Below are 22126 nucleotides of genomic sequence, written 5' to 3' on the forward strand. Positions count from 1 at the left end.
TCCCTATGGAAAAGAAGCCTGAGAACAGATTTAACAGAGCTGTACAAGATCATGACCTCTTCAGATAGGTGCTGAAGTTGGCATTCTAGGCTAGTCACATTTGCATATAGCCCTCTAAACCGTTCCTATCCATATATCTGTACAAATGTCTGTTGAAAGTCATAATTTTATCTATGTCTATAGCTGTCTCTGGCAGCTTGCATTGATATCGGACCACTCTCCAAATGTCAAACTTGCCCTTGAGATTGCTCTTTAATCTCTCCCTTCTCACTTTACGCCCATGTCTTCTTGTTTTAAAATCCCCTACTCTGGAAAAAAGGACAGTGAGCATTTATTTTTATCCATGCTCCTCATGATTTCGTATTTTTCAATAAGTTCTCCCCTCAGCTTCCTACGTTCGAAAGATAAAAATCCCAACCTATCCAGCCTCAACTTATAACTCAAGCCGCAAGTCCTGGATCTTTCTCCTCATTCCAGATTGCTCTCCAATCACCAGGACATGTTCTTAGCTATAGCATGGGTAGGAAATAAGCGATTGGGACTCTGGGTAAGTTTCTTCCTTCTTGACATATTACTGCTCAAAGCTCAAACTCCAATTCATCAACTATGCAGTGAAGTAAGCTTAGATGCTTATTGCTGTTGTGCTTGCTGTGGATCACAGTAACTTTCACTCTTTCCATGTACTGCCTGCCAATTGCATCATAATATTGTAAATTTTACAAGCAATTGCTGTCATTTTTAATGATAATTTGGACTAATTAACAAAGTGTCCCCTTTTGTCCCAGATTATAATTTAGAGTGAACCCCTTCATCCCCACTGATTAATTCAGCACCTCAGCGCCTTTTCCCCTTCAGCGCCTTATTTTCCTCCAACTCCACCTCCATTCCCACCTCCACCCTCACCCTCACCCTCACCTAATTCACATCCCTGAACTCAATTGTAAATGGACTGAAATAAAATTCTCTAGCACTAGTTTTATTGTCCACCCTCAGCTAATAATAATTACTGGATAACCAGTTCTATCTGACTAAGGAATTTACTAAGAACCTGTCACTGGCAGGCAGCCTGGTCGCCATAGGCCAAGACTATACCCAAAACCTCACCCATTCCTCTCACCAGAGATGCTGCATGTCCCACTGAGTTACTCCAGCATTTTGTGTCTACCTACGAAATTATAAAGTTATGTCAGCTATTGAAGCTTCCAAATGCAAAACCTAACTAAACATTAAAATCAGTTTATCCCTCACAATTGCTGTGCTTCACCAAATTCTGACTTGTGCACTCTTTGGAAAATGCACAGGTGTAAAGCATGTATTTTGCCACTTCACAGAGTACGGTTCCAGTTAAATCACAAGTCACATATGATGCATCCGTTTGATGACATTGACTTAAGAGAAAAGTTGTCGAGGATGTTCAGTTAGCTTTAAGCGGGGGAGGGGGGCAAAGTTTGATATAGATGTGTCAGGCAAGCTTTTTTTTACACCGATAGTGATGGGTGCCTGGAACGCAGTGCCAAGAGAGGTGGTGCAGGCAAATATGATACTAGCATTTAAGAGGCTTTCGATAAGCACAAGGGTATGCAGGGAATTGGGGCAGGTGGTTAAGGCAGATTTGATAGTAGCATTAAAGATACTGTTGGATAAGCATATGGATATGCAGGGAATAGAGGAATATGGATTATGTGCAGATAGATAAGCATCATGTTCTGTATAGACATTGAGGGCCGAAGGACCTGTTCTTGTGCAGTACTATTGTACATTCCATGAATTGCGGTATAGAGATCAAGTACAGGCAGAGGAGTTTAATTTAACTTGGCATCAATTTTAGCATGGACATTGTGTGCCAAAGATCCTGGTCGTGCTCTACTGTTTTATGTTCCATCTGATGAAAGCACCTCCAAAATATGCAGTGTCCTCTTGGAACTGCATAAAATGCTCATCTATATAATTTTCTGTAGCCCCAAACAGGGCAGTAACCCTGTGCCTGCAGATTTCAGAGTCTGATTCCCACAAACTGAACCTGACTGAATTCTGCTAATTGAATTCAAGTTATAACTGGAAAAAACAGATCAATGTTGTACAGAAATATCACAATACTTCATTATCCATCATGAAAAAGTTTGTTTTTGACAGTACGAGAAAATAACCAAATGACCTTTGCTGCTGCTAGTGCCACAAATGTTGTTTTAACCAAATAAACATGCAGGAGTGGTGAGGAAGGAAATCCATTCACCCATTATTTCTGTTTCCTATTAGTTGCAGAAACAAACATTAAAAAATTAACTGAGAGACTTTTTTGATGAATGAAATCAATGGAAGTGAAGTCAAGCACCTTTGCAGCAACAACAAAATAGGCTCTAGTCCTACAATACATTATCCCCAATAAGCCTTGTCATAGATATTCTTTACTGAAGTATTAGGCTTTATTTGCCTCACTAACTAAGGAATGTTGCGCTCAAAACTTAAGTTGTACAATGTGGCAAACAGCACAAAATTCACATATTGACACCTTCACAATCTCAAAGTGAACAGCAGGAAGAATTCTTTGCTGGGTTGATGGTGATTAGAAAGAGAGTTTGTTGTGCAGATTTAATAGTGTTTTATAATTCACTAGTTGATAGTTTGATAGTTTTCAACGATTTAAGAGAGTCACAACTAACTGCAAATAGTCATAGAGTGATACAGTGTGGAAACAGGCCCTTCGGCCCAACTTATCCACACCGGCCAAAATGTCCCAGCATTTGGTCCATATCCCTCCAAACCTGTCCTATCCATGTACCTGTCTAACTGTTTCTTAAATGTTGGGATAGTCTCAGCCTCAACTACCTCCTCTGGCAGCTTGTTCCATATGTCCACCACCCTTTGTGTGAAAATGTTACCCCTCAGATTCCTATTAAATCTTTTCCCCTTCGCCTTAAACCTATGACCTCTGGTCCTCGATTCACCTATTCTGGGCAAGAGACTATGTGCATCTACCCAATCTATTCTCCTCATGATCTTATACACCTCTGTAAGATCACCCCTCATCCTCCGGCACTCCAAGAAATAGAGTCCCAGCCTACTCAACCTTTCCCTGTAGCTCACATCCTCTAGTCCTGGCAAGATTCTTGTAAATCTTCTCTGTACCCTTTCCAGCTTGATAACATTTTTCCTATAACACGATGCCCAGAACTGAACACAATACTCTAAATGCGGCCTTACCAACGTCTTATACAACTGCAACATGACCTCCCAACTTCTATATTCAATATTCTGGCTGATGAAGGCCAATTTGCCAAAAGCCTTTTTGACCACCCGATCTACCTGCGACTCCATCTTCAAGGAACTATGCACCTGCAATCCTAGATCCTGTAGAAGGTCTGAAGAAGGGTCTTGACCCGAAAAGTCACCCATTCCTTCTCTCCCGAGATGCTGCCTGACCTGCTGAGTTACTCCAGCATTTTGTGAATAAATACCTTCGATTTGTACCAACATCTGCAGTTATTTTCTTATCCTAGATCCCTCTGATCTTCAACACTACCCAGAGCCCTGTCATTCACTGTGTAGGTCCTACCCATGTTAGACCTCCCAAAACGCAACTCCTCACATTTCTCTGCATTAAATTCCATCTACCATTCTTCAGCCCACCTGGTCAATCGATCAAGATCCTGCTGCAATTTTGCACAACCAACTTCACTATCTGCAAAACCACCCACTTTTGTATCATCTGCAACCTTGCTAATCTTGCCGTGTCTGTCCTCATCCAAATCATTGATATAGATTGTTGGAGCCATTTACGCTTAATTTAGTTACTGTCATTGTATTATGGCTATGTTTAACATTTCTAGTTTCTGTCTTTTTTGCATGCTTGTGGGTGTGATTTGATACGTAATGGGGAGTGTCCACATGGGAGGTGGCTAGCGTAGCGATAGAGATTGTGGGTCAGTTTAGTCTCGGAGGATGGAGAGAATAGTTTTTTACCACACTCGCGCCAGTCACACACGTCTGTCACACTCTCGACTGCCACACTCGCGCCAGCTACACTCACAAGGACTACACGGTAATGACTACACGATTTTTACTGTTTTACTTGAAGAAGAAACAGTTGATAAGAACGAAAAGTTATGAATTATTCTTTTGATTTGTGCCACTTTAATAAAGACCAATCAATCAAGAAACATCGTTTGGAAGATTCGTTTTTGTTATCTCGGAGTGCGGTGTGTGCGTAAGCTATACCTCCATTCCATCCCCGAACAGTGATGGCTATCGAAGTTGGACTTTGAGAAGGTATAGAAACTGCCATTACATAGATGACAAACAGCAACGGGGCCAGCACTAAACCCTGAGGCACACTACTAGTCACAGGCCTCCAGTCTGAGAAGCAACCTTCCACCATCACCCTCTGCTTCCTTCTTTGAAGCCATTTTTCTATCCAAGGCACACAACCACATAAAAATTGACATAAACATCCACCACAGCGGCTCCTCCAGATTCCCGACTACGATGGAAGGCAATAAAGTCTTATCTTCTTTCCTCCTTTCCTCCCCAGGTCGGGGGAGTCGAACCATCCACAACTGGCGATCGAGCTCCCTCGTCGGGGTGGTCTAAGCTCCCGCATCGGGGCAGTCGAACTCCTGCGGCTTGGTGTTCCCGAAATCGGTCCCTAACCAGGGACAGTGAGCTTCACGATGTTAAAGTCCGCAGCTCCCGCAGGGTGGAGCACCAAAGGCCAACCCCTGGCAAAGCGATCGCCAGCTCATGATGTTAAAGTCCGCAGGCTCCGCAGTTTGGAGGTCCCAGCAGGAGGCCACCAACTCCTCGATGTTAGGCCACAGTGCAGGTGGAGATACGACACGGAAAAAGTTGCATCTGCGTCAAGGAAAGAGATAAGAAAAGTTTCCCCCACCCCCCACATAATGCAAAACTAAAGATAAACTAAAACATACATTTTACAACAAACTAAAAACACAAAGAAGGAAAAGGATGAAGACAGACGAGGCGGCCATTGTGCGGCGCCCCTCATTTAGTTCCCAGCATTTTCCCTGCAGCCCTTGAATACAGACACAATATTTGCCACCCTCCAGTCTTCCGGCACCTCTCCCCGTATTTGAAGACAACTCGTAAATTTCAAACAGGGCTCCCACAATTTCCTCTCTGGTTTCCCCACATTGTCCTAGGATATATCTGATCAGGCCATGGAGATTTGTCTACCTTCATACACGATAGTACCTGCAGCACCTCTTCGACCGTAACACTGACGGCTCTCAAGACACTTCCATTGACTGCCCCAAGTTCCTTCGTCCTCCTGTCTTTCTCCTCGGTAAATACAGAGAAATACTCATTGAGCACATTGCCAATCTCCTGTGGCTCCACCAGAGTTGACCACTTTGATTCCTGAGGGGTCCCACTTTTTACCCTTTTCCTCCTTATGTATTTATAAAATCTCTTGTGGTTATCCTTAATGCTGTCTGCCAGAGCTATCTCCTGGCCCCTTTTGGCCTTCTGATTTCCTTTTTTACTTTGCTCCTTAGTTCCCAAAACTCATCCAGGGATACACTTGAGCCCAGCTGCCTAGACCTGTCCCATGCATCCTTCTTATTCTTGACCAATGCTTCAATTTCTTTTGTCGCCAAGCTTCCTTACATTTGCCTGCCTTTCCCTTCATTCTAACAGGGACGTGCATATGTCCAAAATGGCGGCGCTGCCCTAGCAGCTGCGGCTTACCTGCGGTCCATTTGTCTTTGTGTTTTGTTGTTTTTTTGTGTCTTAATTGTCGATGTGATGTTGTGTTTTTGTGTACTATGTGTGGGTGCGGGGGGGAGGGGGGGAACAGTAAAATTGTAAATAGGTGTCCCTTCCGAACGGAGACCCGACCTTTGTTTTCTGGGTGTTGTCTCCGTTCCTGCTGCGGCCTACCATCGGCCCAACTCCTGGAGCTGGCGGCCTCCAGGGCTCTGGTTCGCAGAGCCCGCGGACCGGACTTACCATCAGCGGAGCCAGCCGTCTTCGGAGGCTGCGGGAGCGGCTGCGACTCGCCTTAGGCTCGGGCTGCGTGGATGCCGACATCGGGAGCTCCGGCAGCGGCAGCGAGTTCGCCCGCCCCGGATCGCGGGGCTTGGGTCGCGGACATTTCACCGTCCGGCGCGGCCTAAAATATGCCGCGGGATTTTTCTCTGCTGGGCGGGGGCTTCAATGTCGGGAGCCACGACCGCCCCGACGTGCAGCAACTGCAGCAGCGTGTTCGCCCGCCCGGACCGGACTTATCATCGGCGGAGCCGGCCGTCTTCGGAGGCTGCGGGAGCGGCTGCGACTCGCCTTGGGCTCGGCCCGCTGCGGACCGTCCGGCGCGGCCTGCAACCACAACAACCTGACCATGGGAGAAGACGGCAGAAGGGAAAGACATTGTGGCCTTCCATCACAGTGAGGAGAGGACTGGAGGAGACTCACTGTGATGGATGTTTCTTTGATGGATGTTTCTTTTTTTGTGTGTTTTTGGGGTTGTGGAATTTTAATGCCTATTTAATGCTTTTATTGTTGGACTGTGGGTGACTGAATTTCGTCCAATATTGGATGACAAATAAAGCTATCTTGAATCTTGAATGTTGAGCTTTCTTCATCACACTTTTAAAAACATCCCACTTGGCTGATGTTCCTTTCCCCTCAAACAACCTGCTCCAATCAACTTGAGCGAGAATTTCTCTCATACCTTCAAAGTTGGCCTTACCTCAATTTAGCATTTTAACACGTGGGACCTCTCTGTCCCTAACTATAACTATCTTAAACCTAATCGAACAGTGGTCACTGTTTCCAAAAGATTTCTCCACAAACACTTCATTCACTTGCCCTTCCCAATTTCCCAAGACTAGATCAAGTGTTGGCCTCTCACGTGTGGGACCCTCTACATATTACTGGAGAAAACTCTCCTGAATACCTTTGAGAAATTGGACGCCATCTAAACCTTTCACACTATGATTGTCTCAGTCAATATGAGGAAAGTTAAAATCCCCTACTACAACAACCTTATTTAACTTGCAGCTGTCTGCAATCTCCTGGCACATTTGTTTTTCCAATTTCTGTTGGCTATTTGGGGGTGTGTAGTGTCCCCAACAAGGCGATCGTCCCTTTCTTGTTCCTCAGCTCCACCCACATAGCTTTACTATTCGAACCGTCCATAATGTCACCTCTGACCACTGCCTTGACATCCTCCTTAACCAATAACGCAACTCCCACTCCTCTTTTACCATCACCCCAATCTCTCGAAGCACCTGTATCCCAGAACATTGAGCTGCCAGTCCTGCCCCTCTCTTAACCAAGAATGGCTTCAATGTCCCAGTCACACTTACCTATCCATGCCCTATGCTCATGTGCCTTACCCGTCAGGCCCCTTGCATTTTTCTCACCACTCTCTATACCAACTTCTAACCTCTCACCTGCATCAGTCCTGTATGAGATCCCACCCCAAATGCTGGAATCAAGAGAAAAACAAAGTGCTTAGGAACTCAGTGGCCAGGCAGCACCTGTGGAAGGAAGGGATACACAATGTTTCAGGTCGAGAGACCCTTCTTAAGACTGGCACATATGATATTCTGTAGAAGGATTCTGACCCAAAACGTTAACCCAAAACATTGTCTGTCTACTCCCTCTACAAATGCTACCTGACCCGCTTGGATTCCTTCATTACATTGTGGTTTTGAAGAATTAAATTGTTATTATGAATTAAGGTTACATTAAATTATGGTCTCAACTTGTTGCTGCCAGAATTTAGGATTTTGTTGGTGTTCCTTTAATTGCAGAGCATGATACACAAGGAAAATATTTGAGGATAGACAAGGAATGCAGGAGTTACTTGAAATTAGAGAAATTAACATTCATACTGCTGGATTGTAAGCTGCCCAAGCGAAATATGAGGTTGTAGTGGGTCTGGACGTGACAGGAATCAGGCCAGACGCCAGGTAAGATGTAACAATAACTTTAATACAGTATCTGAACATTCACTCACTCAGTCACCCGCACGAGTAAAACAATAACCCCTTTCAGCAAACCCCGTAGCCCCAGACCAGTCTGTCCCCAGGGGAATGACCCAGGGAGTGGCCTAATCCCCCCTGTTCACTCAGTGCCGTGGGGAATGACCAAGGGAGTGGCCTAGCCCCCGGGCACCGCCACAAGGTGCTGTTTCTCCAATTTGCGTTTAGCCTCAATCTGACAGTGGAGGAGGCCGAGGACAGAAAGGTCAGTGTGGGAATGGGAAGGGGAATTAAAATGTTTGGCAACCAGATGATCACGTCGGCCAAGGCGGACTGAGCATAAGTGTTCAGCGAAATAATCACCAAGTCTAGGCTTGGTCTCGCTGATATATAGCCCACACCTGGAACACCAGATACAGTAGATATGGTTGGAGGAGGTGCAAGTCAACCTCTGCCTCACCTGAAAGGATTGTCCGGGTCCTGGATGTAGTCAAGGGAGGAAGTATAAGGACGTGTTGCATCTCCTGCGGTTGAAGGGTAAAGTCCTTGGGAAGTGGGTGGTTTGGGTGGAAAAGGATGAGTGAACCAGGGAGATGCTGAGGGAACGGTTTCTGCAGAAAGCAGATAGGAGTAGAGATGGGAAGAAGTGACTAGTGGTGGGATCCTATTGGAGGTGACAAAAATGTCAGAGAATGATGTGTTATATGCGACGGCTAATGGGGTGGAAGGTGAGGACTAGGGTTACACTGTCCCTATTGTGACTGGGGGGAGGGGAGCAAGAGCAGAACTACAGGATACAGAGGAGACATGTGTGAGGGCCTCATCTATGATAGAACAAGGGAACGAGGGAAGAATTCTGTTTATGGATGGCGGGTTTCTCAATGGTGCATTTAGCATTCAACCCCAACCCCTTGATTTAAGATTGCGACACAAGAAACTGGGAAGTAAAAGAATGCAAAGGGACTTCACTTTCTGATCATTCAACAGGTCATTTATGATCACCAATGTTCAATAATCAGTGACGTTCTTGTTTACTTATCCCATTAACTAATTTTGAATCAAACTGCAAATAAGAACAGAAAAAAAATTGTTTTGATTGATTTGCTGAATCTTAAGTTTTTATACAATTTTTTCTATAATTGATATTAATTTTGTTGCTTAGTCAGGCATGTCCACAGTGACCTTTGAGAAATCTTATCTCAGCCTCTAAATTAATGAGCATAGACTGTTGAGATTGGTGTTAAGAAATCATTACGAACAGGTGGCACAGAAAAACACCATCACACATGCTTTTCATACGTAAGGAACATGCACTGGAATCTACCATAGGTATATAAGCAGTTGAGCATTTAATTCCTGTGTATGCTTTTCCTTTTTCATTTATTTCAAGAAGCCTCTACTACAATAGTGAACAAAGGAATAGCATTCATAATCTTTCATCAAGTTCACAGTGCACAGCCAAGCCACTTAGCTCAACTGGTCCTTGCTGGTGACTGTGTTTACATTACATTATTTATTAGTCTGTCAAGTTAGCAAACTCATTTTCTACACCAACATTAGTAATCATTTTATTTATCTTTTCCAAAAAATCCCTAAACTTCATTCAAGATTTCAGTAATACCTGCTACAAATTGTTGCCTAAAGATAAAATTATTTATTTGTATTTTTACTTCTCTTTTAATTGATCTTGAAATTATATTTTGCACATTTTTCTTTCAGGTGAACCTGCTGATGTATGAGGAATGCTGTTATAAGTGATATTTTTCAAAATACTCTTGTACGTGTTCATTCTGCTGGGCAACACGTACCCACTTCCCTTCTCTCCCTCCCTTTCCACCTACATCCCTTCCTCTGGCTTCACCATCACAATTCTTCTATCCTTTTCTCACAACTTAACTCTTTTCATCTCTGGCCTTTGTTCAACTATTTGCCTGTTCAGAACCCCCTCTCCTGTATCCACCTATCATTTGCCAGGCATTGCCCTGCCCTTCCTCTCTTCCAGCTTTCTTAGTCCCCACACCACAATCAGTCTGAACCCGACCCAAAACATCACCTGTTCATGTTCTCCAGAAATGCTGCCTGACCTGCTGAGTTATTCCAGCATTTTGTACTTTTTTTGTAATCTAGCATCAGCAGTTCCTTCTTTCTACTGGACAGATAAATGCAGGCACCTACAGAAAGAAAAATAGGCTATGCAACCCTTGGAGCATGTTGCTCATTCAGTAAGATCAGGGCAGGTTTGTTTCTTATCACCACATATCTGCCCATTTCGCTTCAATAACCTTTAACATCCTTGTTTGGCAAAATCGTGTCATCCCAATTGACCCAAACTGAGCCAAGAATTCCTTATTCTATTCCTATTTGTGTGAAGAGTTGTTTTCTGATACAATTCTTCAGCTGTTACAATATTCAATAGGACCTGAGTAACATTAACATTCTCCATTAGGGGGCCAAGAACAAGGAGTATTTAAAGATTTAGAACAGAGAGCAGGAGAAACATTTAATGCAAAGGAATGTGAAGTTCTAGAACATGTTGCTGGAGTTAGTGATTGAAGCAGAGATAATCTCAACATTGATTTACAAATTTGCATTTATATATTTTTTCAGGACTAGGAATTACCAGAGTGTTCTGCAGCCAATAAAGCACAATGTCGGGCGATAGAGCAATAGAGTGTAATGGAAACAGCACAGATACAAAATTTACGACTTGCATGGAGGATTAAACATGATTACTGAATAGCAGAGGTGAATAGTAAATTACCATTTTTCAATTTTTATGCAATATGTGCTATTAATAAATACACTATGTGTATTTTTGTGTGATGTGCACATGGATTACTAGTTACTGCCTGTGCACAATCATCCTCTCTATCCTGGCAGCTTCACTGCGGTAGCCTTGGGTTCTGGTGCAGGCTGAGCATAATTAATTTAATTATGCACAGCAGTCAGCCTCATGTTGGCCAGCTTGGCACTTGACTTGCAGCCCAACACATGTTCATCACCACTCTCATCTCTACCTCCCCTTCCTGTTTCAAACAAAGACAGCCAATGTCAAGTCTGGCTTCCTACCCCCAAAGGAGCATTGGGGCCTTCTGGAAACAGGGGTGGATAATATTGCATTGCTGTAAAACCAATAACTGAGGCACCCGGCAACCTATTGATGAACCTGTGGCCATTCCATCTGAGTACATCACACCCAATGGAATTCTCACACGCACCATATCTGTCACCTCCTGATTAAAACCTAATAAACACTAATAAAAGACATTTGAACAGATACATGCATAGGAAAGGGAGGGATATGGTTCAAATGCAGGTAAATGGGACTGCTAGAAACTTCATTCCCCAGCCGCCTTTTCAACTCCCCTTGTTGGCAACTGTTTGAAAATGCACAAAACTTTGCAAACTTTGTTTCATTTTTGCTGAGATGCGCTGGATTACAAAACTAAAACCACTCATTTCTATTTCACTGACAGCATTCTCCTCTTGTGTCTGTGTCTTTTTTTCCCTCCAGACTTGTCCCGGTGTTCATCTGCATAACGTCCCTCAATCAACATTCCACGTTTAAGGGTATCCAAATCGGCTGTATTCTAAATCTCACTGTCCCATATACTCACCTGCTCTGTTCTTGCTAATGTACCTCAGTTTTAGCATTCACCTCCTTGCTTCCATTGCTTTATCTCTCTCCACCATCGCTACAGCCTTACAGCCCATTATGATTGTGAGATCTTGCCCATTTCTGGTCTCACGATTCTCTCTAATTTAATTATTCCACAACTGTGCCACAGGCTTACAACTCTTGAATTATTTCCCTAAGTCCATCTTCCTATCTCTCCTCCATTAAAATGCTCTTTAAAATCCCACCTATTTAATCCACATTTTTTTAATCCTATCCCCAGTATTATATGTGCCAGTGTAAAATATGTACTGATTTTGCTCCTGTGGGAGATTAGCTAAAATGTGTTAAGTAAATTCAGATTGCTATTGTTGCAGATATCACGGAAAAATGATATCCACCTGAATTATGACATAAAGTGTTGGGGTAACTGTAGCAACTTGTGGGAATGTCTGGACAAGGAAAAGCTCAGGCAAAGGATAAGTCTCTCTCGTCCCGGGCTGGACTGCAGTTTTCGGTGGGCTGTGTTCACAGACTCTTGAGAAAGGACAACTATGCTGAGCGGGTGGGTGCTGGTGCTCTGGTCTATCTAGCAGCTGTGCTCGACTATCTGATGTCTGAAATCCTAGAGCTGGCCGGTAACGTGGCCTGGGACAACCCGTATCAGAAAAAGACCTATATCATTTCCAGACATCTGCAGCTGGCCGTCCGCAATGACGAGGAACTCAACAAGCTGCTGGGAGGAGTGACCATTGCTCAGGGTAGAGACCTGCCCAATATCCAGGCTGTATTGTTGCCCAAGAAAACTGGAAGGGCCAATAAGTAAATGAGTGAAATTCAACCCAGTGACCCAAAGGGTCTTTTCAGAGTGGGCGGCATGGTGGCACAGCGGTAGAGTTGCTGCCTTACACCGCCAGAGACCCGGGTACGATCCTGACTACGGATGTTGGCTGCATGGAGTTTGTACATTTTCCCCATGACCTGTGGGACTGGGGATCTCCGGTTTCCTCCCACATTCCAAAGACATACAGGTTTGTAGGTTAATTGCCTTGGTATAATTGTAAATTGTCCCTAGTGTGTAGGGTAGTATTAGTGTGCGGGGATCGCTGGTCGGCGCGGACTTGGTGGGACGATGTGCCTGTTTCCACGCTGTATCTCTAAACTAAACTAAACTAAACTAAACTAAACTAAACTAACTTAGTGGATCAAGCATAATTTCTGGAGAACATGGATTCATCTCCTTGCCTCCGACGTTTCAGGTCATCTATGCAAGTTCTCCAGAGATGCTGCCAAACCCGCAGAGCTACTCTAACACTTTGTGTCTTTTTTTGTAAACCAGCTTCTGCAGTTCCTTGTGGTCTCCACCTGAATTATAGCAGGAATGTTCATGTTTATGCTGGAAATACGGAGACATCACTAGGAATGTTTCTTCAGCAAATGTTACCTAATATGCATAAAACCATGAAGCCTCCAGCAAGAATTAATTAAACCGTGAGCTTCCTGCACATGTGGAGAACCCTTTTAATTCAGCTACTTAATTTACTGTGTTTACCTTGTAGCTACAGTTTATCTGTGGTAGCAGTTTGCCAAAGTAGGTTAAATTATAAATGTGATTAATAATGTACTGTCCATATTCAATTGCATATTTTTTAAGCAATATTTTTCCAAGCTGCTTAATGCTGTTAAGGACAAAAAATAATTCTGGTCAGAGTCTCTCGTGAGAAAACTACTTCTCAGCTGTCATTTCATCTCTGAAAGAGAAACTCCATGAAGATAAGCCAATTTCTAATGATTGCTGTGAAATGCGTCACTACTACTTGAAGCTAACACAGTGACATAATTGGCGGAGTGTCTACCACACAGTGCCAGTGCCACACTCCTGACCGATGAAATCTGTGTGGAGTTTGCAAGTTCTCGATGTGACCATGTGGTTTTCCTCCCTCATCCCAAAGACCCATGGGTTTGTAGATTTGAAAGATGGAACATAGAACTAGACAGATGGGTGATCAATGGTCAGCGTGGACTCGGTGAGCCGAAGGGCCTGGTTTCTTGCTTTATCTTTAAACTAAAAGATACTCGTTTTATATTGAAAAGCTTTCATTAGGCTATTTCAGACTGGCTCAAAGCCTTTTAACATCAGGCACTCCTCCCACCCCACCCAGATGTTATGCATCTTAATTACTCTTGATTTTTAAAAATAATTGAGTCACCCAAGCAAAACACACTGCAGCGCACCACCTGAATTTAATATAACTGGGGAAATAAATACAATCGTCAGTCATGGTTGAGTGATAACATTTCTCCCTCTGATTCCAAAGGTTGTGCCTTTTTGAGCTGAAATTGATTTCCTCCAGTTGTCAGCACAATTCTACAAGTGTTTGGTGCTTTCAGGACTTCTTTAAAGTTGCTAAAGCTACAGGAGATGCTGAGCCATGAGCTGAAGGACATTGTCCTGACTTCAAGGCTCTTCCATAAATATGTTGCTCCAAAGCCTGCATGCACTTGAAAGCTTTTTCTTTGGAGAACAACATGAGTGGAAGAATGAGCAGAAGTTTTATAAAATAGGGGAAGGAGCTAGAAGCTGTGGGAGGTAGAGAGTGAAATGTGGGAGGAGAATCAGAGAGTAACACAGCATTGAAACAGACCCTTTGGTACAACTCATCCATGCCGACCAAGGTGCCCCATCCAAGATAGTCCTATTTGTCTGCGTTTGGCTCATATTTAAACCTATGTCCTCTGGTTTTTGATTCCCTTACCATAGGTAAAAGGCTGTGCATTCACCCTATCTATTCCCTTCGTGTGTGCTTGAGACAGATTGCCATTCTCCAAAGAGAGTGACTTTATTTGTATTATTGTAAATTTTTCTGCTATAATTTGTTAACTTTCCTTTCAAAGTACGTTGATGCTAAACAAGCTGCCAGTCATTTAACAGCTGGTTCAGGTGAACTGGAAATGGTCCCCTGAAATTATTATCAATTGACAAAGAACTTGAAATTCTGAGAGCCTAAAGTTCTGCGTATTAAATGCTCACCATGGTGAGTAATTGTCAATCGTTATGCTCCATGGAAACATGCTGAGCAAGGAGTGTAGGAAAAAAACTGATGCTGGTTTAAATCGAAGGTAGACACAAAATGCTGGAGTAACTCAGCGGGTCGGGCAGCATCTCGGGAGAGAAGGAATGGGTGACGTTTCGGGTCGAGACCCTTCTTCAGACTGATGACAGGAGAGGGTGCAGGTGTTGCATGTACTGCGGTTGCAGGGCAAAGTACCTGGGGAGGGGGTGGTTTGGGTGGGAAGTGACGAGTGGACCAGGGAGTTTCGGAGGGAACTTTCCCCTGCAACCGCAGGAGATGCAACACCTGTCCCTTTACCTCCCCTCTCGCCTCCATCCAAGGACCCAAAAAGTCTTTCCAGGTGAGGCAGAGGTTCACCTGCACCTCCTCCAACCTCATCAATTGTATCCACTGTTCCAGATGTCAACTTCTCTACATCGGCGAGCCCAAACGCAGGCTCGGCGATCGTTTCACTGAACGCCTCCGCTCACCCCGTCTCAACCAACCTGATCTCCTGGTGGCTCAGTACTTCAACTCCCCCTACCATTCCAAATCTAACCTTTCTGTCCTGAGCCTCCTCCATTGTCAGAGTGAGGCCCAGCGCAAATTGGAGGAACAGCACCTCATATTTCGCTTGGGCAGATTATCCCCCAATGGTATGAACATTGACTTCTCTAACTTCAGGTAATCCCTGCTTCCCCTCTCTATCCCCTCCTCTTTCCCAGTTCTCCCACTAGTCTTCCTGTCTCCGACCTCATCCTATCTTTGTCCCGCCTCCTCCCCTGTCATCAGTCTGAGAAGGGTCTCGATCCGAAACGTCACCCATTCCTTCTCTCCAGAGATGCTGCCCGACCCGCTGTGTTACATCCAGCATTTTGTGTCTTCCTGCTGAGCAAGGAGTTTGGATGAAACATAGGGAGAGTACATACATATATTCTAAATATACACTGCGATGAATTATTTAGGCAGTAATAAGATATTAATTATTAACTTAAACATAACTATGAAGCTATGATAAAAAAGAAGTGTAAGGCTAAATTACATTTTTTTTAAACTGGACAAATTAAAGAACATAAAAGGCTGGAAATATTCAGCAGGTCAGGCAGCATCTGCAGGAAGGATGGTTCTGTTAATTAGTTCTTCTATAAATGCATTAGAAAAGGAACATACAGTGCATTCAGAAAGTATTCAGACCCCTTAACTTTTTCCACATTTTGCTACGTTACAGCCTTATTTTAAAATGGATTAAATTCAAAAATTTTATCATCAAACTACACACAATACCCCATAATAAAAAAGTGAAAATCAGGTGTTCAGACATTTTTGCAAAGTAATTAAAAAGAAATAACTGAAATATCACATTTACATAAGTATTCAGACCCTTTGCTATGACACTCAAAATTGAGCTTATGCTCATCCTGTTTCCAATGGTAAATTAAATTGATGGGACATGATTTGGAAAGGCATACACCTGTCTATATAAGGTCCCACAGTTGACAGTGCATGTCAGATTAAAAACCAAGCCATGAAGATGAAGGAATTGTCCGTAGACTTCCGAGACAGGATTGTGTCGAGACACAGATCTGGGGAAGGGTATAAAACAATTTCTGCAGCATTGCAGGTCCCGAAGAGCACAGTGGCCTTCGTCATTCTTAAATGGAAGAACTTTGGAACCATCAGGACTCTTCATAGAGCTGGCCGCCCAGCCAATGAGCAATCGGGGGAGAAGGGCCTTGGTCAGAGAGGTGACCAAGAACCCTATGGTCACTCTGACAGAGTTCCAGAGTTCCTCTGTGAAGATGAGAGAACCTTCCAGAAGGACAATTATATCTGCAGCACTCCACCAATCAGGCCACTCCTCAGAGATAGAAACATGGCAGCCCGTTTGGAGTTTGCCAAAAGGCACCTAAAGGACTCTCAGACCATGAGAAACATAATTCTCTGGTCTGATGAAAACAAGATTGAACTCTTTGGCCTGAATGCCAAGTGGCACAGCTCATCACCTGGCCTATACCATACCTACGGTGAAGCATGGTGGTGGCAGCATCATGCTGTGGGGATGTTTTTCAGTGGCAGGAACTGGGAGACGTCAGGATTGAGGGAAAGATGAACGGAGCAAAGTACAGAGAGATCCTTGATGAAAACTTGCTCCAGAGCATTCTGGACCTCAGACTGCGGCGGAGGTTCACCTTCCAACAGGACAACGACCCTTAGCACACAACGCAGGAGTGGCTTTGTGACAAGTCTGTGAATGTCCTTGAGTGGCCCAGCCAGAACCCGGACTTGAATCCGATCGAACATCTCTGGAGGAACCTGAAAATAACTGCATCGACGCTCCCCATCCAACCTGACAGAGCTTGAGAGGATCTGCAGTGAAGAATGGGAGAAATGACCCAAATACAGGTGTGCCAAGCTTGTAGCGTCATACCCAAGAAGACTTGAGACTGTAATCGCTGCCAAAGGTGCCTCAACAAAGTACTGAGTAAAGGGTCTGAATACTTATGTAAATGTGATATTTCAGTTATTTCTTTTTCTAAACACCTGTTTTTGCTTTTTTATTATGGGGTATTGTGTGTAAATTGATGATAAGAAAAAAGAATTGAATCCATTTTAAAATTGGGTTGTAACGTAGCAAAATGTGGAAAAAAAGAAGGGGTCTGAATACTTTCTGAATGCACTGTAAGGTTTCTTAGATCAGGGACAGGCTGCTGAGACCTGAGACCTTCTGCCTGAACTTCAGGTTCAGGTATTTTCTTGTTTAGGTTTAGGTAAAGGTTTATTATTGTCACTTGCACCAAGATGCAGAGAAATACCCTGTTTATCACGCTATCCAATCAAATCAGATAATACTATACATAAATACAATCAAGTTATACTCTTACAATAGGTAGAGCGAAGAGAAAGATAAAGAATGCAGAATATAGTTTGTAACAATCATAGAGCAACAGTTTCAGAGACATTTCCTAATCAGATGTACAGCACTTTGGTCAACGTGGGTTGTTTTTAAATGTGCTATACAAATAAAATTGACTTGACTTGACTTGACTTGAAAGTCCAATGTCCGCGATGGGGTAGAGGAGAATCAGACTGTAGCCCACATATCTACGTAGGTTATGCCGCAGACTGACTGAGTGCAGGCTTAGCATATCTAAATTGGAGGGGAAGCTGTAGTCCCCAAGATCTCAGGACGGCTAAGTGTTTTATGAATTGGAGCTTTCAAGAGATGTCCATATGTCAGCAAGAGAGCAAGTTGGTGGCTATCTCAGCATCACAGGCTGGTGAAGGTGACGACATGTTGAAGGAATCCAATTTCCAATATGGCAACATGGGCAAAGGACTGATTAGGGGATAACACCTGAAACCATAGAGGATTCTGTACTTGGGGGGGAGGGGGGGGGGGGGGGTATGGCAGGTAATTCTACAGCTGCCCATGCAAGCCCTGCGGAGCTTGTTGCCTCCCTGGTGCATTGTTAAAGTACATCTGTGAGAGAGTGCAAAGTTTGCTGCAGCAGGACAGGAGTGAACTGAAAATTGTGGTACATTTTAGTGATAACATAGGTAAAATAAAACGGGATTAAGTTCTGTGGACAGATTGGAAGGAGTGGTGGAATAAGAGAAGTGACATCTGATCTCCATCTCATCTCTGTTTCCCATGTTTCAGTACATTGGTATGGAAATCAGAGTCAACCAATGATAAATACAACTCAGCCTAATGCTTTATCTTGTTCAGATATCTACACATTATTTATCAGCTGTTCATCAGACACATCCTCAATCAACAATGTCACTTACAGAATGCTCTTTAAAACTGAAATGGCCTGTTTCGTATTACTCAACTCTCATTTACAATGTAATTGTAAGAAACAACACTTAACCAGTATCACTGATGTCTGTATGTACTGATATGGTTAGAAAATAAATCAATTTGATAGATTTCTATTTCAATCTGCACTCATCAATAAGCAAGAACATAGGGCAGCATATCCCTTAATAGGTAAAGCTGTCAATAAACTGGATTTGATTTGCAGGGACGCAAAAATGATTGAAATCATTAAGGTTGTTTACTTATGCTCAGCTCACCACTCAGACTTGCTTTCAAGCTAAAACGTGTTTTTTAAAACAAGTACTCATGGGTGTTAAAGACTATTCAGTCCTTGATAAAAAAAACAGCTGCGCATATTCTACTTCTGGTGGGTAAATATGATAAAAGGATCAATACCCACTGTTATGCCTTGGAGTAAGTTTGTAAAGGAAAGGAGATGCCAAACTTTCAACAGAGCATTAACAATGCTGAAGAGTATAGGCCTGTTTTGATCTCCACAGCACTGGAGCAACTGTAAAATACAGAACAAGGAGCTTATTGATTCTGTAAAAGAATCACAGATGGTAATACTCATTCAGAAAGGTAACTTATTGCATTTTTGAAAATCTTGATTGAATTCAAATGAATCATCCTCTACATCTATTGAGCGTAGATGCCAGCTAGGATGTGCCCAGTACCAATCTTAACCATCTCAATTATGTTCAAGGAAATGTATTGTGTCAGGGTACACAGACATAAACAGCTGCACACATAAGCTGTTGCTCAATTTTAGTTGTATTTCTGCCATATATTTACAAATCTATCCTGAGATGACACCAGCTCAGACAAACTAACCTGCAGGAGGTACAGACATTATTTCCATGGTCTGCCATTGACTGGCCAGTGGTTCTTTCCCTTTCCTTCCTTCACTCTGCTTTCAGTTTAGAGAGCACAAAGTGGGCCAACAGCCTCACGGAGAATGTGACACCATCAGCCAATGATTAATGATGGATGCTTGATAGTTGGCATGAAGGGCCTGCTTCCATGCTGCATGTCTCTAGAACAATGGTTTACTCCCACAACAATCTTCTGCAGCTACATATCAAGAACACCACTGATCATGGGTGAGCTGGAAGTGAAGGGCTTGTTTGTGGATCTCCAGCAGAGTGGTGTTGATGCATGAGGATCATTGCCACGTTGCTGGTGACTTTGCGTCAGTGAGGATACCCGCATTAGTGTGGTGATCTTCCCTCTAAAATAGATCCTAAAATGACTCATAATTTCCAGCCCAGGAATAAACTGGCCAGCAGAAGGTAAGGACATTCCCTCCCAACTCAGCTATCCACTGGCAAATAGTTTATTTTCCCTTTCCTTCCTTCCCTTTCTTCCCAGAGGGATTCCTGCTGATTAAACTCAAAACATTTAAGGTGTTGTTGACACGTTACCCAGATTTCACATCCATATAGTGTAGGATTGATTGCATTGTTGATTTGAAGTTTGACTTCCTTGAGCAGGTCAGAAGCAACGGAAATATATTGGAGCAGTTTTCTAAACAAAACACTAAGGATTCTGCAATACATTCCCCAGTCATAGAGTGATAGAGTGATATAGTGTGGATACAGGCCCTTCGGCTAAACTCATCCACACCAGCCAACAATGTCCCAGCTACACTAGTCCCACTTGCCTGCGCTTGGTCCATATCCCTCCAAACATGTCCTATCCATGTACCTGTCTAACTGTTCCTTAAATGATGGGATAGTCCCAGCCTCAACTACCTCCTCTGGCAGCTTGTTCCATACACCCACCACCCTTTGTGTGAAAAAGGTACCCCTTGGATTCCTATTAAATCTTTTCCCCTTCACCTTGAACCTATGTCCTCTGGTCCTCGATTCCCCTACTCTGGGCAAAAGACTCTGTGCATTTACCCAATCTATTCCTCATGAGTTTGTATACCTCTATAAGTTATTTTCTGAACCCTTTCATGCTTGACAATATTTTTCCCACAACATGGTGCCCAGAACTAAACACAATATTCTAAATGCGGTCTCACCAATGTCTTATATAACTGCAACATGAACTCCCAACTTCTATACTCTCTACTCTTTGACTGATGAAGACCAAAGTGCCAAAAGCCTTTTTGACCACCTTATCCATCTGCGATTCGACCTTCAAGGAACCATGCACCTGTACTCCTAGATCCCTCTGCTCTACAACACAACCCAGAGGCCTACCATTTACTGTGTAGGTCCTACCCTGGTTCGACGTCCAAAAATGCAACACCTCACACTTTTCTGAATTAAATTCCTGGCCAATTAGACAATAGACAATAGACAACAGGTGCAGGAGTAGGCCATTCAGCCCTTCGAGCCAGCACCGCCATTCAATGCGATCATGGCTGATCACTCTCAATCAGTACCCCGTTCCTGCCTTCTCCCCATACCCCCTCACTCCGCTATCCTTAAGAGCTCTATCCAGCTCTCTCTTGAAAGCATCCAACGAACTGGCCTCCACTGCCTTCTGAGGCAGAGAATTCCACACCTTCACCACTCTCTGACTGAAAAAGTTCTTCCTCATCTCTGTTCTAAATAGCCTACCCCTTATTCTTAAACTGTGGCCCCTTGTTCTGGACCCCCCCAACATTGGGAACATGTTTCCTGCCTCTAATGTGTCCAATTCCCTAATTATCTTATATGTTTCAATAAGATCCCCCCTCATCCTTCTAAATTCCAGTGTATACAAGCCCAATCGCTCCAGCCTTTCAACATACGACAGTCCCGCCATTCCGGGAATTAACCTAGTGAACCTACGCTGCACGCCCTCCATAACAAGAATATCCTTCCTCAAATTTGGAGACCAAAACTGCACACAGTACTCCAGGTGCGGTCTCACCAGGGCCCGGTACAACTGTAGAAGGACCTCTTTGCTCCTATACTCAACTCCTCTTGTTACGAAGGCCAACATTCCATTGGCTTTCTTCACTGCCTGCTGTACCTGCATGCTTCCTTTCATTGACTGATGCACTAGGACACCCAGATCTCGTTGAACTCCCCCTCCTCCTAACTTGACACCACTCAGGTAATAATCTGCCTTTCTATTCTTCCAAAGTGAATAACCTCACACTTATCTACTTAAACTGCATCTGCCATGTATCCACCCACTCACACAACCTGTCCAAGTCACCCTGCAGCCTTATTGCATCTTCCTCACAATTCACACTACCCCCCAGCTTAGTATCATCTGCAAATTTGCTAATGGTACTTTTAATCCCTTCGTCTAAGTCATTAATGTATATTGTAAATAGCTGGGGTCCCAGCACCGAACCTTGCGGTACCCCACTGGTCACTGCCTGCCATTCCGAAAGGGCGCCATTTATCCCCACTCTTTGCTTTCTGTCTGTCAACCAATTTTCTATCCATGTCAGTACCCTACCCCCAATACCATGTGCCCTAATTTTGCCCACTAATCTCCAATGTGGGACCTTGTCGAAGGCGTTCTGAAAGTCGAGGTACACCACATCCACTGACTCTCCCCTTTCAATTTTCCTAGTTACATCCTCAAAAAATTCCAGTAGATTTGTCAAGCATGATTTCCCCTTCGTAAATCCATGCTGACTCGGAATGATCCCGTTACTGCTATCCAAATGCTCAGCAATTTCTTCTTTTATAATTGACTCCAGCATCTTCCCCACCACTGATGTCAGACTAACTGGTCT

At 43.7% G+C, this 22126-nt stretch overlaps 1 protein-coding gene across 2 annotated transcripts in view; it reads right to left on the bottom strand.

Moving 5' to 3' along the window:
* Positions 1-22126, bottom strand: part of prkn (parkin RBR E3 ubiquitin protein ligase) — a 605665-nt gene that overhangs the window by 339758 nt on the left and 243781 nt on the right. The gene's annotated exons all lie outside the window — the stretch shown is intronic.

The sequence above is a fragment of the Rhinoraja longicauda genome, chromosome 9, assembly GCF_053455715.1.
Source record: "Rhinoraja longicauda isolate Sanriku21f chromosome 9, sRhiLon1.1, whole genome shotgun sequence".
NCBI lineage: Eukaryota > Metazoa > Chordata > Chondrichthyes > Rajiformes > Arhynchobatidae > Rhinoraja > Rhinoraja longicauda.